Source organism: Erpetoichthys calabaricus, chromosome 2 (assembly GCF_900747795.2).
Source record: "Erpetoichthys calabaricus chromosome 2, fErpCal1.3, whole genome shotgun sequence".
Lineage (NCBI taxonomy): Eukaryota > Metazoa > Chordata > Cladistia > Polypteriformes > Polypteridae > Erpetoichthys > Erpetoichthys calabaricus.
Genome location: NC_041395.2, coordinates 295,849,330 through 295,855,329, shown reverse-complemented (window position 1 = coordinate 295,855,329; position 6,000 = coordinate 295,849,330).

Genomic DNA, 6,000 nt, shown 5'->3' with positions numbered 1-6,000 from the left:
TCGTTTACATAAATCTCCAGACTCCCCCCATGTATTCCATTCAGTCTGATGAAACTCATAGAGAATTAAAATAGGATCTGAAGTAAGTGCTTTAAGCCAGTTCTCCACAGCACCCAACATGTCACAGTACCTGTACTTGCTGTAACTTATTGTGTATTTGCATCATCAGATAGCCAGGAAAACGTCAGTGTGCAGCGTATGGTGAAAACCCAGAATGCTGAGCTGGTTAAGGTGGCATGTCCCCTGTCCCCCCCTCAGATGTCATTTTTGCTGTGTAGCCTTCGCAACCAGAGTGGATGCGTCAAGTATAGACCAGGCTTTAGGATCTTCTGTGCTTTAAATTTATTTCAGCAAATTCTTGATACATTTTCACATTTTATTTAGGGGATGAGTAGACAGCTTGACTGAAATCACCAGGAAGTACTCAGCTTGCAGTGTTCAGAAGCACTCTTGGCTTGACCAAGGCTAGAAGCTTCCTTTAACTTAGGCCAATAAGTAACTGCTTCCGGGAGCTGTTGTAATCTAGACATTGTGGATTTACAGATGGTCACCAGAAGTTACCACAGTATAAATCAGCAAATGGCTTGTTGTGTAAGTCCATGCAAATACACAGGGCATAGTTGGCAGCCTTAGCACTATTGAGGGGAGAAGTATGCTCCAGTGTTGCACAGGTCAAAGGGTGTGTAGTAAAGCGGGTAAGCTGATGCGCTCCATTTTCAGCACACAAGATTGTTTTTATTGTGAGAAACCCTTCCAGCAAGTTTTTCCCACCACACCAGCACAGTTAAGGCACAGCAAGTACTCTCTGTCTTTGTCTTCTTGTCTCTCACCTTCTCTCTCTCTGCCTCCTCTGTTCCTCCCTGTAAGTTTTGTCCTCCTCCTCCCAACTCTGGCTCCCAGAGCAGTGGCAGGAAGCTCCTTTTATATGAAACCTGGGAGTACTTCTGGTGTCCTACAGGTCTGGCCCAGGAGCACTTCTCGTTGAGGTGGGAGCCTAACAAAGTAGTTCCCCCTGGTGGCATCCAAGGAAACCCAACAGGGCTGAGCCAAAGAGCTTCAATTTCCATGATGTCCTGTAGGAATCTGGGGCGCTGACACAACCCAGGGGAGCTGCCATCTAGTGATCTGGGGGAGATAATGCCCTCTGCAGGCTGTCTCCGCCTGTCCTTCCACACCGAACCATTGGCCATCCCTAGATGAGAATTCACATATACTGTATATTGCATGACAGAGATGGGCACACTGGAGATGGCCTCACACAGAGGAAACACCAGTCCAGTTAAGGAGATTATTTTACTGTACACTTCCAAGAATGCAAAGAATAGTGATGGGAAGCAGAAATAATAAGACATATTTAAAAAGCTAATATCCATCTCGGCCTTTGTTAACAATGCCATACTAATTAGCCAATTAAAGTGCTCCTTTCTGCCAACCAGGATTCTGCTTTCTTGAAGCTCTAGTCTCCTCTTCCTCCTGCTTTCCACTTGCTTGTGCCTGTTCTCTCAAATTCCAGGATTGTTTGACTAAGGAGATGGAGTCTTATGTAATCCTGAGACAAAAATGCTACTTTACTGCTTGTGCCACAGTTTTGTATTTATGAGCTACTGCACATTTATACTCGTGTTGCTTATCATTTTATTAAAATATTTTAGATATTTAAATCATAACATTATGTTTTAAACAATGGGTTACCCTTGGATTCACTTATACACTTCTATAAAAGTGAAACCAATTTTGCAACACCTGTGGTCTAATCATGCATAAGATCCTTGCTGTGGGACGCTGAATTGGACATGGATGAACATAAGGGTGTATTATTTGTGGCCACGAACAACAGAAAAAAAATTCCAAGAGACTTATTGAGCATGAGTGACATGTGAGATTGAGTAACAGGTTTGCTCTTAGATGTCATGAACTGCATGCCTGCTGTGGGTAAGCCATTGAACCCCATTCATGATGTCGACAAGGGCTTACAATTTTTCTCCATGAATGTGGAAATGATAGTAAGTGTGGAGTATAAGCTTGCATTGATTAAGTCCTTTCCCTTTGCACATACTGCCCATCACTACTACCAACTGGATGGTTTAGTGAGGTACTTGGAGCACCCCTGCTGCAGTCTCTCACGGCCTGTGGCAAAGCACCCAAAAGATAATTGAACTTGACTATACCAGAAGTAAATGTTGTGACAAGGTTTTCGTAGTTAAACCTGTCGAATTTTCATTACCAAGCCTTGAGTTGCTGGCACATTTGCCCAACCATGCCCCCCTCTCACCAGTCCTCCCCAAGTGCTATCACCCTATCTGTTCCCATAGGAACAATGTTTCTTCATTACTGGTTTCCAATGGGAAATTCAAGAAAGTAACCCCCGTGGAAAATGAGAATTAACTATAGCTATACAGCATAAGACTTTAGGCTGTAGACTTTAGGCATTTTCATAGGTTAGGCCAAATCCATCTTTTGAGTTTAGTGTTTATGAGATTGACCTAGAAAATGCCTGCAAGCACAAGTACAGTAAATTCATTTTTGCAGCCAAGTACATGTTTTTCTCAAGTGACTGCTTTTCCTGAAAGCACATTAATAAGTAAACAAATGTGTGTTGCTCTTCACTGTTGTTAGCTACATTCTCATCAAGTTCTTTCTGATTTATCAATCAATACATTCACCACAGCCTCTATTCACTGCAACTGCCAGGTAACATAACAATTCCCTTCCCTTTAGGATTCCTTTAGGTTTTATGGCACTATAATAAAATGCTCCAAAAGACACACTAACAGTGTGTAATTTAAAGATGGATTTATAGTACAGTACATCAAAAGTTAAGGAAAAGATTAAACATTATTGTTAGTCCAATTTTTCTACATCAAAAAGGGATTCAGACTTTATTGACCATGGGTCATTCCCAAAGAGACTCTTCCAGAATAAAAGAACACCATTATTTAAGAAGTGCATATTAGAGGTGAAGCGGATTCCCCACAGTATAATCTCTCTCTGCCTTGTTGGCCTTTCTATTTCAGTCATCACAGAAACATTTATTTACCCATCCATTGCTGTAATCTGACTTTTTCTCAATACACTAAAAGGAGGAAAAGAAATATTTCTTTTACTTTAACAAAATCACTGTAAAAGTTTCAGATTGAACATACTTTTAATAGAAACAGTAAATGTTTGCCTACAAAAGTCGCACCACATAACACCATGTTGTGCTAAAAGGCGCTACTTGCTTTTATTTTTGCCAAAAACAATATAAAGAGAACCTGCACTGCCCATACTGACTCCGTGGGTAATCAGAGTAAAAGCAAGAGCCAAGAGATAAAACGTCTTAATTGAAGCAAAGTCCAAAACTGGGAAGATCTTACTAAAACCAAAACACTAAGCCTAACTCGTAGTTAAAATGAGGATCACTAATATTCATAAACAAGTAAACACATCAAAATCCTACATAAATATTTAGAAAGAAAGGATAGATAGATAGATAGATAGATAGATAGATAGATAGATAGATAGATAGATAGATAGATAGATAGATAGATATTTATGGAATAAGACATCAACATCTGAATAGAACAAGTCCATCTTGTTGTGTTCACACATCCAACTCGATTCTTTCCCTCAAAAATTGTTGGGCACACCCATTAATATTTAAAGAGGTTTTATCCAAAACTTGGACATCTATATTACAGAATCTCCATCTGAACAAGCTGACTGCTAAATATTGGTTAACTCATAATAGGTGATCTATAGACAAATTCCACTTACGAGTTATCTTGTCTTTGGGGCTGTAGTGTCAAATACAGGGATTTTTGTTTGGAAATACATTTTAACAGAGATTAGTGAGCATCTGAAAAAAGAGTAAAAATTCTGGGTGATTCAAAAAATTACAATGCTAGGTGTGGTGGAGTGCCATAAGAATACCTGCCTGTCTTTCACTCTATTCATCAAATCGTGTTCCTAGTGTCTTTTGTTTAGTTAAAATAGCAGACGTAAATAACAGTTAATTTATAACACTGAATTTTGGAACAGACAAATACAACATTGTACTTCATTATAACTGCTACAAAAATTGAATCTGGCTCCCAATACACTACTACGCAATTTTGAGCAGGAATGTTGTTAGAGGACTTTTAGGTTAGGTTAAGTTAGGTAGATTTTCTTATTTCAGAGGGAAATTTGGTTGCAGCAGGATAGTATAAAAATACAAAACACTGTTACTCAGATACAAGAAAATAAGCAAGGACAGAACAGCTGATGACTAGTGCTTTTATAAGTACAAAAGATTCATTCAAGAATTAATAATCACCTTTAACAGTACAAAATTAATAATTCAGAATTTAGCCACATTTCTGGTTCCCTGTGCTCAATATTGGTAAGTATTTTTTTGGAGTAGTATGTATTATTAAAATGTGTTTAAAGAGGTTTGTTTAATTTAATGCCTTATCACAAGACAACAGGCAGTCATATCCTGTGATGTCACTTCTTATAGGATACAATGGTCTGCGGTCATGCACTTCCTGATTATTCAAGATTGGATAACAATGCTTTTCGTGTGGAGTTCATTACTTTATGCTCTTTGGACTTTCCATAATTCAGACTTCTTGCTTTGGTTTTCTTGACTGCACCTTTTAGATTCTGATTGGGCTTTAGTGATGACAGGACTGATTTTTGGTGACAAACATTTGCTCAGTTTAGAGCTACATTTCATCTTCCAAACCCTATTTAAAAATATTTCCATTTTTACAACTAAAGGCATATCAGGTTGGTAAGCACCCAACCACAATTATATGCTCTAGAGAATAAACCAAAACTGATATGAAGAGGAAGTGGCTAAAAAAAACTAAATATAATTTTCCCCAGTGCAGTAATTCAATAATGTTTGAAAAGGACCACAGTGTGCAGGAAGTCCAGTGCACTCTTCATCTCTCAGGAACACTTATAATAAAATGGTAAATGGAAAGTCTGCTCCTTCACCCAGCACCTCAGAGATACCACCTACCACCTATTCACCTACCTGATTTCAATAAAAAACAACAAAAGCTAGAAGTCCTCCATGTCCAAAGCTGTCCATCTCTAATCTGAAGCTTTGAAGAGCATTTCACCATTTAAAATGTCAGGTGACATCTAACACCAGGCCAATGGTGCATCACCATTCTAAAACTACTAATATGTTGTAGGATTTCTTTAAAAAATTATGAAAGATATATAAAAATAAATAAATAAACACTGTTGTCTTACTGTAGCTAAATCAAGCAGGTACAGCAAGAAACATATTGCAGCATTCACAGTGAGGGACCAATTTTGTCCCCCTTTTGATCTTTGTAAATATATGCTAAAAAGTCTGCTGTATGCCTTTAGAATTGCCACCCTTCCTTCGATAAACGTAGCTAATGATCTTGATTCTGCCCAACCTAATAGTATTGATTAGCATATCCTGTTCATGTGTCCAATTGGCATTTGCAGACCTTTTGTTGTGCTTTGCTAGATCACAGAGGGACACATGCTGTTTTTCAAGTGTCCCACTGAAGGAGAATGGCCCTGAGGAGTCTAGCTATACTCATTAGCAAGCTGTTCTGCTAATCTACATACATTTTCAATACAAACTGAAAAATTCAAGCAATATTAAGTATAACACCCAAATTGCTTACTTTATGAATATGCACAGCTTGAAAAACACTTCACAGCATATAACAACGATAAATAATTGGACTAACTGCCCTTTGCAGTTATTACTCGGTTTTTCCAGCTTTGAAATATAACAAAACTGAAGTAATTTTTTTACACTGCAGGATACAGAAAATCTAATCCATGAATTCATCTGGAGGACATTTGACAACTGAAATGAGTTACACTCTGAGAGTTAGAATTATGCTCTATAAACGAATAATGCAAAATGGCATAACAAGGATGACAAGTTATAAGGAGTGTGATACTATGACTCTTTTTCTTTTAAGCTTCTTGAACAGATTTGTTATTTTAGAAATAATTTCAATATCCTACTTTTCATTC